Source organism: Carlito syrichta, unplaced genomic scaffold (assembly GCF_000164805.1).
Source record: "Carlito syrichta isolate Samal-C Ts95f unplaced genomic scaffold, Tarsius_syrichta-2.0.1 Scaffold302518, whole genome shotgun sequence".
Lineage (NCBI taxonomy): Eukaryota > Metazoa > Chordata > Mammalia > Primates > Tarsiidae > Carlito > Carlito syrichta.
The window spans coordinates 560,246-582,626 of record NW_007246614.1 but is presented as its reverse complement, the minus strand read 5'-3'; positions in this window follow the sequence as shown (position 1 = coordinate 582,626).

The following is a 22,381-nucleotide window of genomic DNA, read 5'->3' as shown; positions in this document are numbered from 1 at the left end:
GGACAAAGGATCAGAAGAGAAAAATCAGACAATCATGTTGTGAAGCATGCATCCCTTCTGAGCTCTTGCTAACTTTTGTGGGAAACACCTGGCCTTCCTTTTCTTATCCTATTTCCATCTATTCACCCCTCTTAGGGACACAGGAGTCACCAGCAGGTTGTCTGCTCCATTCTGGGGCCCTTTCTCTTTCTCTTCTTTACTCCCCATCGTATCCCTGAACATTCATGCTTGTTACCTAATCTCATTTATAATTTTATGTTCACTTTTTTCCTTCCCATCCTTTCAGATGCTTCTTGCACATTTTTCTTTTTTGAGATTCTCCTTTTGGAAATTTTACACATTTGCCCTTGAAGTCTCACCCACAATTTTTTTCCCTCCTCATTAAGTTCCAAGTTCCACTGGAAAACTAAGAGGGAGATGCAAGTTGGAAAAGAAGAAAGTAATAGTCAAAAGGAAGTGGAAGCCAATGTGGTGGCGCATGCCTGTAATCCCAGCACTTTGGGAGACTGAGGCAGGAGAATCACTTGAGGCTGGGAGTTTGAGACCAGGCTGGGCAACATACCAAGACTTTGTCTCTACAAAAAAAAAATCAATAAATTAGCTGGCATAGTGACATGCACCTGTAGTCCCAGCTACTCAGGAGGCTGACACAGGAGAATCACTTAAGCATGGGAGTTTGAGACTACAGTGAGCCATGATGATGCCACTGCACTCTAGGCTGGGAAACAGTGAGACCCTCACTCAAAAAAAAAAAAGGAAAAGAAAAGGTTACTTTCACAGTTGCTAGAATATAGCCAGAAAAAGGAGCTCATGCAAGTTTCCTAGGTCTCAATCACATCAGAGTGAGACTATTTGAAAAGTCACAGAAATCCTGCAAAAGAAAGATATATCCTTCTCTTACAACATGAGGAGAGGTTTGGTTTTAAGCCACAATTACCTGTACTCATTTTAACCATCCCCACCTGTTCCCGTGCCTTTGAAACATGTTGAAGACTCACGCATGTGGAGGAGGAGCCAGCACACTCCCTTCTGACTTCTCCTCCAACTTCATCTGGAAATCTCTTCAGATTCTCAAATCCCTGCCCATGCCCACCCACTAGACATCCATGTACCCTTTGTGCCTATCCTTCAAATGAAACTTTTTAGGAGTGTGGTCAGCAGCACTGGCCAGTTACCACCAAGAGGATGACTTCCGAGTGAACATGACCTACTTGCCAGGTGTGGTGGTTTCCTGTTCTGCTATAACAAGTTCCCATACATATAGTGGTTTATGACAACACAAAAGTATGGTCTTGTAGTTCTGGAAGGCAGGCATCTGAAGTGGGAAAAATCGAGGTGCCATAGGACTGGTTCTGCCTAGGAATTCTAGGAAAGAAACTGCTTCTTTACCTCCTCCTGCTTTCTAAAGGCCGCCTGCCTCCTATGGCTCCTTCCTTCACCTGCAAAGCCAGCAGCAACACAGTCATGTCAATGTGACTTGGAACAGAAAGGAACCATTTTTGGGTGGTCAGTGTTTTCATGCATAAGATAATTTTCATATGGTAAAGAGAGTTGATAGTGGTCCTTGGTTTCTGATTCGGGCAACTGAGAGTAAGACAATGTTCTTCACTGAGACAGGGGACACGGGGTGGAGGGAGTTTAATGAGAGTAGGTCATAGATAACACTTACTTGGTCATTCATTAATAAATACTGACTGAAGGTTGTACGTGCCAGGTAGTGTGTTCTAATATATTTATTGAGTAGACAACAGTGAACAAGACAGATAAAATCTCTGATCTGGGAGTCTCATGTTTCTCTGCCAGAAACTGTGAAACAATGGCAGGCCAACTGGTTAACTTGCAAGTAGGGTAAAATTTCAGACCCTTCGCAATGTTTTTTAAAAGTGTATGTCTAAAGGCCTTCATGCAGAAAATTTATATTTGATCTATGAAGTCTTCCCTAACACTGGAAAAAATTTTAGTAGCAAGCTATTCATTTTAAATGCTTCTTCACTCAGCTGAAAAGCAAATAAATCCCAAATAAATGTAGTAAATACTAGCTTACTATCCTGATTCAACAAAAAGATTATTTGACCATTTCTGGAATGGTTTACTATACCAATCTGCAGGTTGGCTATGGTGACAGAGAATGCATTATGTCCACATCTGTTCTTGTTATATGTTCTTCTGCTTCCTAAGCACACACCTGAACCAAATTTCCCAGTATCTTTTGCAGAAGGACATTTGACCATTCTAGCCAAAAGAATGGGGGCAGAAGGAACATATGCCACTTTCTGGTCTGACCCATAAAAACCTTCTGTGCAGTCCTGCATGTATTCTTGTAACTGAAACACCAGGGGTTTTGTCAGGGTTCTGTTTCTTGCCACACAGAAAGCCAATCACTGAGATAACAACTATTGCCAGGGAAGAAGTCTTTTTATTTGGGTGATATTAGCCAAGGAGAAAAGGATATTCATCCTCAAATACATCTCCCAATGAAGTCAGAGGTTTATAGAGTAGAGCAGCAATGTAGGAAATAGGAACTAGTGAGGGCTAAGGAAAAGAAGTTGGTAAACTGGAGGAGTCTGGCCTCCCATTGTCCAGATGTGGTGATCTGGTGAGTTTCAGTTTCTTGATACTATAAGCCTGAGGGTTGGTTTCCTGAGAAAGGAACTTAGATAAAACAAATGAAAGTGTCAAGTTTTAAGACCAGGAGGGTTCATTTCTATATTTATTTTGTTAAAAAAAACTATAACCATTAGTTAGGCCATTTCATTCTCTTCCCACATCATGCCTTGGAGAATGGCACCTCCATAAGGCAGAAGGTCCTTGTATGACACTATGGAGCAAACTTCCTCCCCTTCCCCTCAAGTTGCCAACACCAACTGGACTTTGCATAAGTAAGAAATAAATTCTATTGTACTACACCACTGAAATATTGAGGTTGTTTGTTACAGAGATCGGTCTACACTGACTAATTCAAACATGTGAATCTCAATTTTTTCTCCCACATACACACACACAAATATATACATGTAGATAAGTGACACAAAGTCATGCAGAGAGAAATCCCAGGACACAGTTACTGTCTACTATCATGATTAATCTTCTCTCAAGTCTTGCAGTTTCCACTAGTAAACTGAGAAATGTCCCAGATTCAAGTATTATAAGTGCTGTTATTTTTAGCAAGTTAGTAAATATATATAAGTGATGAAATTTTATAAATTATGTAAGTGACCACTCTTACTTGTGGGAAAAAATATCATAAAACATTGCTTTGTTCAGGAGGACAAGAGGAGACCCTGGAAATTCAACCATCTTCGTGGATACTGAAAATTTGATATCTGTTGACTCTGCTTTGAAGATTTACACAACAGAGAGATCCTTGCCACTTTCCTTATTGATCAAATAAATGGTCTTCATTTTGGAAGCTTCAGTGAACAGCCAGCTAAGGTGAGAATGCAGCTGGCCTGCCAGTCTCACAGGAAGACTTTGAGCTGCTTTGGTGTTTATTTATACCAGGTCCCCCAGTCAAAATTCTGTGAACCAAGGCATACATTTGTGGGTGGGGAAGAGGTTTATCCAATACATGGATTTTGGTATAGTCTCTGCTCTCTCCTTTTCTGATCTGTTGCTATTCAGGGAATGTTTCCAAAACAGGATTCATAAAAATGTAATGCAGCAAATGTGTATCAAGCACATGCTACACATGAAGCTCCTTGCTCAGTACTTGGAAAAATATTAAGATAGAGTACCGCGGCCTTGCCCATCTGTCTCTTGATACCCAGAGAAGGAGTGGGAGGCAGGTCAATGACGGGTTCTTGCATTCACATCTGGAATGAATTCACAGACACACAGAGAAGCACAATAAGCAAGAAGCATTATGAAACAAAGAAGAGTACACTCTCAAGAGAGGAGAGTGGGCAGAAAGCTGCTGCTTCTGCACCCAACTATTGTTGAACTCTAACTTTTATTCTTGGGGGAACTGAGGAGTGGGTTTTTCCTAGAAATGGATGGTCTTAGGGCTGGGTCTCTGTCACCCCTCCCTCATATCAGGAGGGGAGTTTCAGACCTTATAACACCATACCGGTACTGTCATGGTGTCAGGTGTATTATGGGTGTAGGAGGCTTCCCTAGGGTAATTTTATATTAATAGTATTACAGTGAAGGTTTATGGTTATCTCAGGTCAACCTTGGCTATTGATGTGTATGCTTCAGGGGTCTCTAAGCTAGTCCCTGCCTCGGCTTTCCACTGCAAGCCTTCTGGGTAAATGAACTATAGTGCTGCAGGTGTATCTGACAAGAGCCTAACAGGCAGGTAGGTGTGAAGTTTCCTGTTTGCCTGCATGTGTGGTCCTGCACCAACTACTGCAGGCATTAATGAGCCTGGAACTTTCCTATAGCTCCAAAGTTTTCCTGGTCTAACCTGCCTACTCCATCCTACTGATTCTCAAGTATCTCTCTTTATCTACTCCCAACAGTGCCAGGAGGTAGGCAAGGGTTGCTTTCACATTTGATGGATAAAGAAACAGGCTTAGAGAGCACACATTATCTATGAACAGGCTTAGAGAGCACACGTTATCTATCTATGAGAGCACACTGATGGTTGAGCTGAAATCAAACTGCAGGTCCATTCAAAATTCAGTTCCAGGCTCCTCCCACCTCATTCATAAACATGAAAACTTTATTACAATGACTGAGTTATGCCAGAGGCAAGGCAATTATCAGGATATATTACACACACACACAAACACACACACACTCACACACTTAACCCATGCACAAGCAACCCCCGACTCTACCCCGAATTTTTCAGAACTCTTCCCTTTACATGGCTCATGTTTGTAGCCTCTCTTGGAGTAGAATCACAGGGTGTTTCCTCAGGGAAGAAGTCTGTCAGTTGACTTGCAGCTAAAATTTCTTGGTGACTTGCCCCCAGCTTGTCTTGCTGTGACAGCCTCAACCTGGAATTCTGATTTTTCCTTCTGAGCACATTTCGGCTTGCAGGCTTGTTGAATGACACTGAGGACAACCATGACAGGGGATTTACAGGGCCCGGCACTTTCCTTCACAGGAGCTCACTTCTGCTCCTCCATGTCCCCCACCCCCAGAGCAGTGGAGATAGACTATGATGATTGGAACCAGCAGTGGGTCACTTGGGCCCAAGCACAAAACCTACTGGCTTCATTTGCATAGACTGTCCTAAGGCACAGGGTGAGGCCAGGGAAGCCCATTACCATGGGAATCCAGAGAAGGGGCTCATAGAAGCAGGAGGAATAACCAGTGCCGACCTCCCAGGGACAAGGACCAGTCTGTCTGCAGCAGCTTTGCCATCTCTCTGTGTTCTTTGCGTGCTCACCTACTGCTCAACCCCTCTTCAACCCCTGCTTCCGGATCCCACCAAGAGGGTTTAAGAATCTTTGATATTTCTGTACCAGTTTGGTGTTCCAAAGTGGGAAGGCTGTGATCAGCCCCCAACATGGACTCAAAGGCACCTCACTCAGAAGTCTGACATGTGTTAGGGCTGGAGGAAGGTGTGATGGAGGAATTGATACACCTTCGAACCTATTTGGGAATGGTTATATGGCTCAGACCACAGAGGCCGAGTCACCCCATGGAAGAACTGGCCAGTGAGGTTGGAGAACAAGGTCTTCACCCATCACTGGGTATATATGATGCCATGGTTGTCCTTGGAACAGAGCAGAGGACAAGAGTCTGAACAAGGGACCAGACGAGAGCAACTGGATGGCAGAGTGACCCACCCTGAGATCTGCTGAACAAGCTCCCAGCCTGCCCCTCATGTGGGCCAGGCCATCCCCAACTCTGCCATGGACACACTAGTGTCCATACTTGCAGAGCTGCCATCATCTGAAGGCGGTGCCCTCTCCTGCAAGATGGGACCAAAGGAGCAGCCACCAGCAGGATGAACAAAAAGTTTCACAGCTCAGCGTGCTGCTGGGAAGCTTCTACATCAAAGGCCTCTGTGGCTATTTACTTCCATACATGGAGGGACTTTGCCTTCCTAATGAACCTGAGTCCCTTGGGGCCAGGACAGTGTGGCCACTTGCTAGTCAAGCAGGATGGAGGTAATGAATTTTAGACAAAGGAATTCCCACCCTCCTTTCCCTCCTCACCTCCTCTCCAGAGCCTGGGAAAGCCAGCAGGGCATGCCCCCCTCCACGAGGATCTTCACATGTGAGTCTCCATGCCCCATTCCATACCACTCCACCCCCTGGCCACCCCAAGGCAGCCATGGAGTCTGACCAGTGTTCAGGAGACACTTGGCACGAAGTCTCAGTCCCACAGCACATCAACATAGAGGAGGACCAATCAGCCTACTCAGGCCCTGTTGCTGCCATGGGAAGATGAGACCCACAGGAAGGCACCTGCTCTAGAGTAAGCAAGGCTAAGAAACACACATGGTCTCAGGCCTCAAGCAGCATGCGAGGATCCTGGATGAGTCTCCACTCCTTCCTGCCCATGCCTGGAACAGAAGAAGCTGGTGGCAGCAGCAGCCATGACATGGCGAAGTGAAGACCAGTCAGGAACTCTCAGAGCCAGAAAAAACAATGAAGGCAGAAGCAAGTGCTCAGTTTCCCCAACCCCTGAGAGCTTCCAGCTCCAGGGAACAAGATGATCAGGGATCTAAGAGGCCATATGTTGGGGACAGTAATCCCACTCTCCATGAGACTGGTCATCTCTCTCCCCCAGGCTCCTGACCATCACTGCTGGGGAATCTGAGCATGACCCCCATAATTGCTCCTCCAAGGCCCAGCAAAATCCTTGGGTCACAACCATGTGCAGCCCTTAAACTTCATTCTTTCTTTATCTCAGCCCTCCCTTACCTTCTATGTCTTCTGTAATTCTCAAATTTCTGGCACCCTCACTCTCACCAGACCCAGGACTTAAAGGCAATATTCTTGTTCTGTAGATTTGTGCTTCAACACTACATGCTCCACTCTCCAACACTCTCTCACGTGGCTCTATTCCCTTTCCTCCTAGACCCTTGTGGGTGTGGTGCCAGCAGCGGTTGGGGCGGCTACAAGAGAAGCTGATGTGTGGGGATGCACAGTAGGGCTGCAGGGTGGGGTGTCACTTGCATCACACACAGTGACATCCAGCTTCCTCCCTTGGAGCCGGTCAACATCAACCAAGATCCCCAGGTGTGATGTCCAGAGGTGGAAAAGAACAGTGGGAACAACACGGGATAAGTCAACATGACAAGTGTTGCAGGGGATTCAGAGTCTTCTGAGGGTGAACGTGTTTCTCACTTCTGTCTCATGACAGCTACCTTAAAATATTGCACAGTATATTCAGAGGGAGTGGAGAGCCACGGATATGAGTTCTGGTGGGAGCATTCAATGTCACGCTTACCTGCAGAGCTAAGGATAAGTGATGGTTATAGCAGATAGAGTGTGGTTTGCAATGCTTTATGCTCTCTGGTAGTGAGAGACAGTACAATGCTACCAAATGGCGGAGTAATGGGGAATGTATGAAAAGGAAAATAGACCAGGCATCATGGCTTACACTTGTAATACTAGCACTTTGGAAGGCCAAGGTGGGAGGATTACTTGAGGTCAAGACTTCGAAACTAGCCTAGACAATATAGTGAGACCTCATCTCCATATTTAAAAAAAGAAAGGTAGAATAAACTTTCTTTTTTTTTAATCAATATTTTTTATTATGATATTGTGGGGTACAGTTAAGGGTTAGGTATACAAATATGCTTCGTTTAGGCACCCTTGTTGATAAGAGGTGTCTCCCCGTCCCCAGACAGGTATTTACTACTGTTAATCCCATCTCCCTTCCCCTCCCCCTCCATAGTTTCCCACCACTGTCAGTCATTTTTTTATAGAATTACGTTGGATGTTCAAGGTCCACTATATGAATGAGAACATGTGATACTCAGATCTTTGTTTCTGTGAGAGGTCACTCAGTATTATAGACTCTAGTTCTATTCAGGTTGCTGCGAAATTCATGATTTTGTTCTTTTTTATGACTGTGTAGTATTTTATCATGTATATGTACCACATTTTTTAAATGGTGGACAGCATGGTTGCTTCCAGATTCTTGCTATTGTGAACAATGATGCGAATAAACATATGTGTGCAGATATCTTTTTTATAGAGTGATTTGAGTTCTTCAGGGTATATTCCTAGTAGGGGGATTGCAGGGTCATATGGGAGGTCAATACTTAGAGCTTTTAGGAGTTGCCATACTGTTTTCCACAGAGTCTGCACTAGTTTGCACTCCCACCAACAGTGTAGAAGTGTTCCCTTTTCACCACACCCTCTCCAGTGACTGTTATTTTTTGAGTTATTGATAATTGCCATTCTGACTGGAGTTAGGTGGTATTTCAGTGTGGTTTTGATTTGCATCTCCCTGGTGATTAGTGAGGTTGAACATTTCTTCATGTGTCTGTTGGTTGCTTGGATGTCTTCCTTTGAGAAGTGTCTGTTCATATTTTTTGCCCATTTTATAATGGGGTTGTTTGTTTTTTTCTTTGCAGCACGTTTGAGTTCCTTGTAGATCCAAGATGTTAAGCCTTTGTCAGACCTGGAGTTGGCAAATACTTTTTCCCAGTCTGTAGGCTGTCTCCCTGCTCTCTTGATCATTTCTTTGGCTTTGCAGAAGCTTGTCAGTTTAATGAGGTCCTACTTGTTTATCTTCTCTCTTATGGCCTGTGGGTTTCGGGTTTTGTTCAGGAATTGGATGCCAGTTCCAATTTCCATGAGGGTATTTCCTTCATTTTCTAAGGTTCTTATGGTTTGAGGTTTTACATTTAGGTCTCTGATCCATTTAGAGTTGATTTTTGTGTACGGGGATAGATAGAATGGGGATGCACATTCTTCTGCATGTGGTCAGCCAGTTTTCCCAGCACTATTTACTGTTCTCCTCTCCCCAGTGGTAGGTGTTGGAGGCTTTGTCGAAGATGAGTTGGTTGAGAAATTGAGGTTTTGCTTCTGGAATCTCAATTCTATTCCATTGGCCTATATGCCTGTTCCAGAATAAACTTTCTTAGAGGCATTAACCTGGAGTGAAAAGATGTTGCTTCAAATCAGATACTGAGGAAGAGGACAGGAAAGGGAAGAAGTTCATAGCTGATTTCAATATTACTCATAATAGGGAACAAAGAGACTATGGCAAAAAATAAAAAAAGAAGAGTACAGGTTATATATACAGGTATGAGAGGAACCCCCCAAAATGGAATTTATTTATTAAAAATTGTGTATTTATTCTTACATGTCTAAACTTCAGTCGCCTTCAAAGTACTTTCCATTTGATGCAGGACAACTATTGAGAGGCTTTTTCCACTTCTCAAAATAGTTTTGAAATCGTCAATTTGGATGCCTTTTAGTGCTTCTGCCATTTTTCTGTTTCACCTCTTCCACATGGGTAAAACACTTCCCTCTAAGAACTTTTTTCATCCAGGGAAAAAAAAAATAGGTTGCTCGGGGTAAGATCAAGTGAATAAGAGGGGTGGAGCACAGGGATCTTGCTGTTTTTGGTCAAAAACTGCTGAACGCTCATTACAGTGTGGGCAGGTGCACTGGTAAGTGACCTATCATGAAATGGGCAAATACTCTGAAAGAATCTCAAAAAAAAAAAAAAAATAGTTCACTAAAGCCAAACACAGCCTCTCACAACAACAATAGATGGTACACTGATGCCGATGGGTTCCTAGCTCACTTACCTAGTGGGGAAAGCCTGTACTACAAGGGACCTGCCCTCCAAAAAATAATTCTGGATTTTTTGGGTCCACCTTCCACCTTGTATTAATAAAAAGGTATACTGAGTGATCTCTCACAAAAACAAAGATCTGAGTATTACATGTTCTCACTCATAAGTAGACCTTGAACAACTACCATAATACTATAAGAAAATGATTGACAGTGGTGGGAAACTATGGGGGGGCAGGGAGGGGAAGGGAGGTGGGATTAACGGTAGTCAATATCTGTCTGGGAACAGGGGGACATCCCTTATCAACAAGAGTGCCTGAATGATGCATATTTGTATACGTAACCCTTAACTGTACCCCACAATTTTAAAATAAAAAATATGTTAAAAAAATAAAAAGGTAACCACTGAACAAAAATATAATCCTTTTGTGGTAGGTTAATGACAATCTTTTTTTTTTTTTTTTTTTTTTGCATTCCTTCCATTGACAGGTAGAATCTACATTCCATCTCCTTAAATCTGGGCAGCCTGAGTGACTTACTTAACCAATGGAATGTGGTAGATGTAACATTCTGGGATTTCTGAAGTTAGGTCATGAAGAAACTTGCAGCTTCTTGTGGGCCTGGTTGAAAGTGCTCTCCAGGAGCCCTGAAGCCATGTGAGACATCCAGCCACTCTGTAGATTCTCTGCTTAAGTCCTAACTGAGCCTCACCTTCCAGCATTTACTTGAAGCCACCAGACATGAGAGTGAAGTCACTCAAATCCTCTAAACCAACCCATTCATCAGCTGAAAATAACCTGTCCATGACTCCTGAAACAGAAGAATCATCCACCAACCCCTGTTCAATTGCCTGGCTCACAAAATCTATCGGCTTGAGTTCGTGATATGTTTTATTGCAAAAGAAGTATAAACTATATTTAACAAAATATATACTATCCACTGAAAAGGTCTAGAAATGTATAATCAACCCAGCAGCACTGAGCATCCACAGTGCTGCATTGTAATCTCTAAATAACATTAAACACCAAAAAAAACCAGGGCTGACTAGAGGAATGGCTGATTCCAGTTCTGAACAGAAAATACGCAAGATGAATCTAAGATTTCTTTTATCCAGAAAACAAATAAGCTAATAAAAATTACTAGGGACATGTCAAAAGAAATCAGGAGTTCATCTGAATAAAATTTTACTCATCAAAAATTGTACAATTTGAGCATCAATAAGAAGAAAAACTGCAATAGATTAAATCCCTAGGCTTATAATGGTATTAAAAAGCTCACTGGTCACAGTTGGAAGATGGTAAAGGACATCACTACTTTGAAACGGATCAAGAAAAAAGAGTAAGCATTTCCTGTGCTTTGCCTTCATAACATAAACTGCAGATTAACAAAATAATTGCTGAGAAAAAGATTCCAATTCGTAAACAAACAGAATGATCTAATGTCACATTTTGAAACTCCTAAGGAATTAATGGATGGAGGCAATAGTAATCACAAAATAAGAGAGATAACCTAACATTATTTCCTGAGAGAAGGGCCCAACGACATCTAGCATGTTGTCTTGGCATTTCCAAACATTTGAACTTGAATCCGATCAAAACTCTAGTTCTAATTCCTAAAGTATAGGAAAAACAAGCAATAGAGAAACATGTTACACAAAATCATGGGGATTTAATAGGCAACACATACATGTGTAGAAAATCACAAGGCAAATGCCCTGATTTCCTCAATAAATTACAATATAATAAGAGAGAAACTTATGAGCCAATCTAAACAAAGCAACCTTGTTTGAATCTCATTTCAAACAAACTATCATAAAAAGGGTTCATAAGACAACTGGAGAAATGTAAACACTGACTAGATATTTGATGATATTAAAAAGTGTTTTTACATGAGATAATGGTATTGTGGCGGTTTTTAAGTTCTTTGTCTTGTTCTTGTCTTTCAGATACACACTGAAATATTTAGAGACAAAACTATATGATTCTTGGAAACTGCTTCAAAATAATTAGAGCAGGGAATAAAAGAGGTTAAAAACACAAGATTGGCCATATATTAATAATATTTGAGGTTAAGTGGTTAGTACCTCAGGTTCATGATAAGCTGCTAATTTGACATAGGTTTTTAAATTTCTATAATAAGAAGGTTTTTTAAAAAAGTCATGCTTACAAATAATTTTCAGTAACATGGAAAATGTTTACGATAAAATATTAAGTAAAAAAAGGCAGGATAAATATCAATACAGTAAGAGCCAAGCTATGCAAATCACTATGTTCTATGCCCAAATGTTCACAGTAGCTATATTGGGTAGTGGGATCATTATAGATGAATTTCTTTCTTTACTCTACATCTTAATTTTCCAGTTTCTACAATGGGCATATATGACTGGGGTAATTTGGAAAAATAGCTATTTATTTTAATTTTTAAGAGTAGATGAATTACAAGCGATTTGAAATAAGACTCTTGAGTCTTGAGTGGTGTATTTAGGCAATATGCTCTCAAGAAAGACTGGTGCCATCCCATGGTGCATCTCAGCACTTAAAATTCACCTCTGGCAGAAGATGGTGAGTGTGTCACTCATTATTTACAAGAAGCCATATCGTGGAACAAAGGATTGATTGATTTATGCTTCCAGAATTCCACTCAGTATTACCAAAGGAATGAAAAAAGTCCAATAATTTCACATATTTGACTCCCTGACTATTCCCAAAGAAACAGAACCTGGCAAATGATTAGGTAGTCACTGTTCTAGAAACGTCTATGCTAGAGATGACTTGGACATTTTTCCTTTTTTGTTTTGGTGAAGATGTCCAGAGGGTTCCACACACTCTCTCAAGCCTTTCTCCACAGGAAAGTAGACTTGCAATCTTTCAGCAGGGCTGAATGTGCCAGATGAGGGTCTATTGGCAGGTATTTCTTCAGAGTCCCAAAGACCCACAACTCCCATACGCAGGGAATCTGTTTTCCAGTGGAGTGTTTGTATAAGAGGAATTTTCATGCCAGTGCCTTCTTAGGAACCTTTCTTTAAAATAATATAAAAGGAATGCAGATAGAAATCTGAGCAAGTCTTATATTACCCACTAGCCTAGAAAGTTTCAGAAGTGTTCAAAATGTTAATATAGCTATCATCAGCCCTTTCTACTCCCACGGAGTCATTTACACCCTGGGAGGATCTGGCTGGATATTTTTCTCCATAATCTCCTGGATTTCTTCATGGTTTTGTTTTGTTTTGTTTTTCCTCTTTTTGCTGTACTGCCTGAGGATAATTTGACTTTTCTGGTAAAATCTTAACTTGGGAATTTCTTGGAATTCCTGCTTGGAGATTATCACCCCAACATCTCCGTCTTGCATCTCCACATGTGTGTTGTTTTCAGCATTTGTACTTCATTCCCTCACTCCCCTGTGGCTCTCAAATGTCTTCTAAGATCTCCACAAGCCACCCTCTGGGGCTGTGGGCTTTGCTTTATTGATGGAAAATAGAGACTCAAAAAGGATTTGCCAAGTAGCAAGGCCATGCTCGCCTGTTCCCCACTCAGCCACACTGGCCAGCCCCAGCGAGGGTCGCCCACACTCAATCACGGGACTAGGAGCCCAGCGCCAACATCTGAGGAGGCTCCCATCCACAGGCCCCTCATCCTCAGCAGGCTTCGTCTCCCAACCACAGGCATGTCTGCTGTGACCACAGCTACCCCAGGATCAGCAAGGGAATGAGTCAAAGTCACAGCACTTGGATTGACTTCCAAGTACATTTTCCAAGATGGAATTGCAATTAACAGGGGTCTCTCGTGTATGGGAGTCAAAACTTAGCCAGAAAAGTTAACCGTGAAGCCAGGAAAAGGGAAGGGCATCACTCCTCAGGAAAGCAGAAGAAAAACCAAGACAACCCACCCACCACCACCCCCTAATGCACTCAGACGTGATGAACACTCCCTGCCTTGAGCTGAAAGGTCACTCTTACAACAGAGTTTCTCAAACTGCAATGTGCATCCACACTATTGGACTAAAATGCAGATGCAGATTCAGGTGGAGCCTGAAACTCTGCATTTCAACAACTCACAGCTGATGCACATGCTGCTGGTCCTCATGGCCAACACTTTGAGTAGAAAGGGTTTAGAACTGAGCTGTCCACTATGGTGGCCACTAGCAACTGTAGCTATTGAGCCTTAAAATGCAGTTAGTCACATTTAAAAGGTGCTATAAGTGGCCAGGCATGGTAGCTAAGACCTGGAATCCCAGCACTTTGGGAGGCAGAGGCAAGAGGATTGCCTGAGCCCAGGAGTTCAAGACCAGCCTGGATAACATGACAAGACCTCGTCTCTACAATAAGATACAAAATTAGCCAAGTGTGGTGGCACATGGCTATAGTTCCAGCTACTTGGAAGGCTGAGACAGAAGAATTGCCTGAACCCAGCAGATTGAGGTTGCAGCAGCTGTGAGAGTGACACTGCACTCCAGCCTGGGTGACAGAGTAAGACTCTGACTCAAAAAATAAAAATAAAGGATAAAATGTGCTGTAAGTATAAATGCACATGAGATTTCAAAGATGTAGGATGAAACATAATATAAAATAATTCATTAGTCACTTTATATTGCATATAAGGTGAGTGATGCTATGGAGATATTGGGTTTAATAAGCAATGTTATCAAAATTTATTTCACTATTTTTTTACCTTTTTAAGAGCGACTAAGAGAAAATTTTCATTAAAAAAGTGTCCCAAGCCGGGCTCGGAGGCTCAGCCTGTAATCCCGCGCCTTTGGGAGGCTGAGGTGAGTGGATTGTCTGAGCCCGCGGGTTCGAGACCCGCCTGGGCAGGTGTAAACCTCATCTCTACAATAAAATCAAAAACTTAGCCGGGCGTGGTAGTGCGCACCTGTAATTCCGGCTACTCGGAAGGCTGAGGCGGAAGGATCGCCGGAGCCCAGCAGGTCGAGGCTGCGGTGGCCGGGAGCGGCTACTGCACTCCAGTCTGGGCAACAGAGTGAGACTCCAACTCAAAAAAAAAAAGTGTCCCATATTTCCATTGGGCAGCACTGATCTACAGGACTCCCCCAAGCTTTGAAGCTTTATTTCTTGGGAGTACTCTTACAGATGATTTTATATGTCTGCCTCCTCCTTGAAAATACACACAATTTATCAATCTGCCAAAAAGGTCTTGTCCACCCGTCTCTTCTCACTAGGAAGTAGCAAGTGCAAGGACTGATTAAATCAGGTAGTTACCTATCCCATACCGTGGCCAAGGCTTCCTTTGAATAATGTCAAAGTGGCTTTTGATGTAACATAGCCAGCTTCAGGTCTGAGAGACCCATCCTTGCTAAAATTACCATTAAGTCCATTCAGTATAATATCATCTGACCCAGCACAGTGGCTCACAGCAGTAATCCCAGCACTTTGAGAGGCCAAGGAGAGAAGCTTGCCTGAGCTCAGGAGTTCAAGATCAGCTTGGGCAACATGACAAGACCTCGCCTCTAAAATAAATCAAAAAATTAGCTGCGTATGGAGGCGCACATCTGTAGCCCCAGCTACTCGGAAGGCTGAGGTGGAGTGATGACCTGAGCCCAGCAGGTCAGAGACATCAGTAGCCATGATCATGCCACTGCATTCCAGCCTGCGCGACAGAGTGAGACTCTGATTCAAAATAATAACAATATAATAATAACATCTGAAGTCTATCACTCTAGTTTCTGATAAAAATAACATACATGATTAGAGTCCCAAGTTGATAGTTTGCTTGATAACACAATGCAGTATTTTTTAAGGGTCCCTTCTTCTGTTTCTTTCAGCTGAAATATCTCTCTTGTTGGCAGACATATTTGAAAGCAAAGGATTGTTTGTTTAAGACTTCAAGACTGAGGCAAACATTTGTTGCAAGGCTCCAAAGGATTTTGCAAATAATTTCCATCCATTATTTCCAAAGCCAAAGGCTGTTTGTGTAACATTTGTGTAAAATGTGGGGGCTGCGTCCATGAAACAGACATTTCCAGAAATGTTTACTTGGCAGAAGTCAGCCTGCATGTTCGCCTCTCAGCTTGAAAACTTCCACATGTCCACTCAGCTGCTGGCATGTTGAGTAGACATTCCAGGGGCCACCTGACTTCTCCACGCCTGTCTCCTCTGACGAGCTGCCCTTCTGCGAGTTGACACCACTCCATTTACTGTGTCTGTCATCTCTTTGAATTGCTATCAGTTAGCAGTGGTGATGCAAAGGCCACTTATAGATGGGTTGTCCAGTCTCTAAAGGCAGACCATCCCATGAAGTTTAAGAACAGAAAAGCCCTAGACGGCCCCAAGACCGTGTTATGGGTTGGATCATGTCCCCAAAAAAGATATGATGAAGTCCTAATCCCTATTATCTCAGAGTGTGGCCTGATTTGGAGGTAGGGTCTTTACAGAAGTAATCAAGTTAAAATGAGGTCACTATGTTAGAGTCTAATTCAGTATGACTGGTGTCCTTACAAAAAGTTGGAATTTGGACACAGGCACAAATGAAGAACTACACGAGGAGACATAGAGAACCCATGACAAGATTGGAGTTATGCTGCCACAGCCAAGGAACAACTGTGGCTACCAGCAGCTGGGAGAGAGGCCTGGGGCAGACCCCTCCCCAGCACTATCAGGAGGGACACAGTTCTGCAGACACCTTGAACTCAGACTTCCACCCTACAGAACAGTGAGAGAATAAACTTCCAATGTTCTAAGGCACCCAGTGTATGACACTTTATTACAACAGCCTAGGACTCTAATACAGACTTGAATTCTGGCAGTTTCTATGACTGTTTTCTTTGTCTCCTTGGTCTCAGATCCACCGCAGTAATCTGGAGGTGACCACTTACAGTCCCAGTATCTTAAGAATGTATTCAGCGGGTGCAGTGGTTAAACGCCTATAATCCCAGCACTTAGAGAAGTAGAGGCGAGAGGACTGCCTGAGCCCAGGAGTTCAAGACTAGCCTGGACAACATGGTGATACCTTGTCTCTACAATAAATCAAAAAATTAGCTGGATGTGATGGCACATGCCTGTGATTCCAGCCACTTGGAAGGCTGAGACAGAAGGATCACCTCAGCCCAGTAGGTTGAGGTTGTGGTGACCGTGATCATGCCACTGCTCTCCAGCCTGGGTGACAGAGTAAGACTCCAACTCAAAAAAAAAGGATGCCAGATTTAACAAATAAAAATAGAAAGTACCCAGATAAACAACAGATGATTTTTTTTTTAGCAGAAGTATGTCCTAAATATTGCATGGGAGACATATTAACAATTTATTTGTCATTTATCTGAAATTCAACTGGAACTGGGTGTCCTGTATTTTATCTGGCAATTCTAGATAGTGAGCATCTCTGGAATACTTTAAACTCCCTGGAAAAGACATGTGTTTGCTGCCACAAGGCAGGCTGGGAGAATTTCCATGAAACTGGACCAAAAGACAGGGTTCATTATTTGGCATCAGATCCCTTGTGCTTTCCCAATGAGGAGCAGAAACTTCATTGCCCTGGTTGAAAACTTGATTCTGGCATTTTCTGGATAGGTAAAATATTTCAGTTGTTACAAAGAATCTAATACCCATGATGGGCCAAAATGTCACATCCATCTTAATGTATACCCATGACCAAATTGTCCCACCTGAATGGAATGCAATCATTCTATAATATTCAGAACAGGCAGGGCCAGCTTCGTGGGAGAGTGACCCACGCAGCTACAGAGGACCTTGTGCTCAGAAGGATCCCACGTGCGATTCACAACTCCGCAGTCACCATATTGAAATGTTTAGTAATTTTTGAACAAGGGTCTTTGCATTTTTGTTTTGCACAAGTTCCCATGAATGATGCAGCCGGTCCTACCTAGGACAGGTATACCTAATAACACATAGGCTGCTACCTAAGTTGCTTTCATCACTGAGAAATGATAGATTCCTCAGTCTGTTCTTTGCTGAACTCACTTCTAAGTGCCTGGAGCCCTTCAGCCTGGCACCTCTTCCCAGCCACACGCTGGTGTTTCCAGCACCGCTTTGATTTAATTAGCGTCTGGCTGGTTCCGAAGATTGTTTTTGATTCTGTGTGTGCTGTATGAGCTGTTGTCTGGATCCTCTTCCAACTTGGCCTTGGGAACACCCAGTGTCGAATCTGCTGTCTTTGGCTCCACAGGACTGTGGTTTTGAAAGGACAATTGTTGCTCACAGCAACTCGAAGGCTGGGTGGATAGTTTTCTGAAATCCCCCTTCAACCAACAGATTTGGGGCTGTCTGATTTCCCACCAGGAGCTTGTTCCCAAGCTGTGTCTATGTGAAGCCAAGTTTCTCAGCCTTCAGCCACATTTATTTTCTGATCTCCATGTGAGCCCTCCCTTTCATGTACAGGTTTCCATTTTCTTTCCCATCCTTCAAGGTTTTCCTTCTTCTTCTTCTTCTTTTTTTAAATTTTAGATTCAGGAGGTACACGTTAATGTTTGTTGCATGGACATACTGCATGCTGTTGGAGATTGGGTCTCAGGTGGCCCATTCCCTAGATAGTGAACATTGTACCTGATAGACAACTCCTGAACCCTAACTTTCCCCTCAGTCTTCCCACTTATTGGTGTCCCCAAGGTCTATTATTTCCATCTTTGTGGCCATTTAGCTCCTACATACAGGTGAGAACATGCAGTGTTTGTTTTTCTGTTTCTAAGTTTGCTTAGGATGATGATTTCCAGTTCCATCCATGTTGCTGCCAAGGACAATATCTTGTTCTTTTTTAAGGCTGTGTAGTATTCCTTGGTGATATTCACCACATTTTCTTTACCCAGTCAATCGCTGGTGAGCATTTAGTTTGGTTTCATGACTTTGCTTACTGTGAATAGTGCTGCAATGAACAGATGAGTACAGGTATCTTTTTTATATATTGATTTCTTTTCCTTTTCCCCTAGTAGTGGTATTACTTAGTCAAATGGTAATTCAATTTTTAGTTCTTTGAGAAATCTCCACACTGTTTTCCACAGAGATTGAGCTAGCTTACATTCCCACCAACAGTGTACGAGTGTTCCCTTTTCTCCAAGTCTGCATTAATTTCTGTTGGTCTTTGACTTTTTAATAATAGTCATTCAATAATAGCTTTCTTTCTAACTTGCCCTTGTTTCTGTCTGATAAGCCCTTCCCTTGTCTTCTCCCCATCTGTAACCCTTCCATGATTCTACCATGTCCCCCACTGGCCCACTTTTTCCTCGGTTCCTTCTCCAAGGAAGAACCAAAAGGTGAAATTCAAATTCATTTTGCAGCTCATCAATGCCCCGTTAAAGGTCTTGACAAGGGCACTAAAGTCAATGCTTCAATGTATGGGGAGAAACTTTGAAAATTGACTTGCCAGTTTTATTCCATTTCTCCACCAAGCTCTTCAGTGATGACACCACTCAAAGAGCATCAGGAGAGAAATACAGAATTGTAACTTGTAGTCTCTGCTCTGTGACTTAGGATAAGACACAGAACCTCTCAGGACCTTGGTTTATTAATCTATAAAATACTAAGGTTTGGCTAAATAATGACCTCATATGAATCTATAATTTGAAATTCAATGCTATAACCACGAGTTATCCAACAATGTGCATCAGGAATTTTATAATCCTGAGGTTCATGATCAACTGTATTAAGCAGCAATTGCTGTTGTAATGCTACATAACACACGATCCCAGACATGTATTTCTTGCTTCCTCTGTTTCTGCAGATAGGCTGGGCCAGCTCTGCTCTGAGCTACAGACTGGGTTAAGATGGGTTCCATCCATCTCTCATTCTGGGACCAGATTAACCTGTGGGCTGCTACACCTGGTACATGTTCTTCTCATGAGACATGGCAGGGACACAAAAAGCCAGATGCCTGTGTCCCCTCAGCTTATATGCCACTAGAGCAAGTCATGCAGCCAAGTCCAATATCTATGAGGCCAGGAAAAACACTCCACCCCAGGGAAGCCATGGCAAAGGCCAGAAGGAAAGGAAAAATTGTGGGAAAAAACTACTGCCAACCACATCCAGGCTCTCTGAGCCCTCTACATTATATTACATTATAGGAAAATTTATACTGTCAGTTGTCATGAATTGATTTGCGTCCTCCAACAAAAGATATGTTAGCATCATCCAGTCCCTCAGAATGTGACCTTATTTGGAAATGGGGCCATCAAAGTAGAGTGACGTCATCAGGGTGGGCTGTAATCCAATATGACTGGTGTCCTTATAAAAAGGGGGGAAATGGGCACAGAGCTATGTATAGGGAAGATAATGAGAAGAGAAGAAGGGAGAAGACAGCCCCCTGCAAGCCAAGGGGAGAGACCTGGGGCAGATCTTTCCCTCACAGTCTCAGAAGAAACCAACCCTGCCAACATATTGGTCTCCAACTTCCGGCCTCCAGAACTGAGTCAATGGAATTCTGCTGTTTAAGCCACTCAGTCTGTGGTACATTGTTCCAGTAGCCCTAGGAAACTAATCCTCTAGATGTGCATTTGCCTAGGGAAGTGTCCATCATTTTTTCTAGATTCTTAAGAAAGATCCATGATCCACCTGTGCAACAAACCATTTTCATAAGTTATGATTACTTTGGCTTCAGTGCAAAGGCCAGGGTGAATGGTGTCTGTGGGCCAGACATCTGATCTGGTCCAAATCCATCCTAGGGTGTCTCTATAGCCCCAGCCTACTCCAAAAAAAAGCACATGACCCTTGAAGACAGGAAGCTCTAATCTTCTCAATTCTTTCACTGTCAAGCCCAGCCTGTTTGTCTCCTTGGGATTTTGATTTGTCCTTGATCAAGAAAGGTCAGGCTTAGGCAAACTGGGGTGTACCTAGAATCTCAGTTGTTGATACTCACCAGCCAAAGGCTTTGACCAGGGCCTACGTCATTGATCAAAATTTAATTCAGCTAATGCCAATTGACCGAATAACCAAGAGCTAGATTGGCCAAATGAACGGATTACAATGTTTTACAGGATTGCTTAAGAACTTTACTAGAAATAGTATAACAGCCTTAACAATAATTTGACTTTTGATGATGAAATATAGAGAAAAGCATATTTTATTATCAGTAACCAAAACTTCAGCATTTAGCATTGAAATTTTGCATGTTATGCTGGCATCTAAGAGAAATAAAATTTAAGATAATTGGTCTGGTGAATAACTTTTTACCCAAGACCACCTTGTACAGGTGTACAAACTGTGCACAACACAACCTCAAAAATTCCACGTGCATAGAAGTGCTATAAATGGTGCTTCCAGCCGGGCTCGGTGGCTCAGCCTACAATCCCGCACTTTGGGAGGCTGAGGTGAGTGGCTTACCTGAGACGGCGGGTTCGAGACACACCTGGGCAACTTGGCGAGACCTCATCTCTACAATAAATCAAAAAAATTAGCCGAGTATAGCAACGCACGCCTGTAGTTCCAGCTACTTGGAAGGCTGAGGCAGAAGGATCACCAGAGCCCAGCAGGTCAAGGCTGCGGTGGCTGGGAACAGCCACTGCACTCCGGTCTGGGTGACAGAATGAGACTCCAACTCAACATCAACAACAAAAATGGTACTTCCAAAACTGCACAACTCAGCAACCATGCCTTCAAATAAATTGGCTCCTCCAACCTGAGATTCTTGTCACCATGCTAACTGCCCACCTCTCTGTCCATGGACTTTCTCTCTGACCACAGCTCTCAGTTTCTCCCATCCTCAAAGCCATCACTATCCTGTACTTTTCAGAACTCTGAGACAAGACCCTCTTTATTAATGCATTTCCATCCATTCTCTGCCTTCTCGGCCTGCCTACTTCCAACTCTGCCCCGCCAAAAACGTATGTAAGTAGGACACATTGCAGAAACAAGTCCTCTACCTCCACCATTGCTTGTGCAGGAATCAAGTAACATGAAGGTTGTAATAGTGACGTTTATTGGCATCAGATGGGGCGTACGTGATGGTGAAATTCTGAAGAGGGATAATAAGACTCTGTCTGCCTAGTTAATGGAAATAAACTCTGAGGAATAAACATATATAGAGTTGTTCTTGTAAGGGGGTGACTCATCATCAATGCACCCTGCACAAGGGGTGAAGGGGGTGCAAGAGGCTGGTGGATGAGGGTCTCCCAAGGCTGTAGACAACCCTCTGGAGGTGATATCGCACAGTTTAGCAGCCCCATTTTTTAAATTGAGATGGAATTTACAAAACATAAAATTGACCACTTAAAGTGAACAATTCAGTGGCTTTCAGTATACCCACAATGCTGTATACAACCACTACCTCTATCTAGTTCCAAGCCATTTTCATCACCCCAAAACAAAGTCTCATACCCATTAAGAAGTCACCCCCCAGTGCCAGGCATGGTGGCTCACGCCTATAATCCCAGCACTTTGGGAGGCCAAGGTGAGAGAATTGCCTGAGCCCATGGGCTCAAGACCAGTCTGCACAACTTGACGAGATCTCATCTCTACAATAAATCAAAAAAATCAGCCAGGTGTGGTGGCACATGCCTGTAATTTCAGCTACTTAGAAGGCTGAGGCAGAAGGATGGCCTTAGCCCAGCAGATCAAGACTGTCACTTTGCCGGGCTCAGTGGCTCAGCCTGTAATCCCAGCACTTAGGGAGGCTGAGGTGAGTGGATTGCCTGAGCCCACGGGTTCAAGACCCACTTGGACAACTCGGTGAGACCTAATCTCTACAATAAATCAAAAATTAGCCGGGCGTGGTAGCACACACCTGTAGTTCCAGCTACTTGGAAGGCTGAGGCGGAAGGATCGCCGG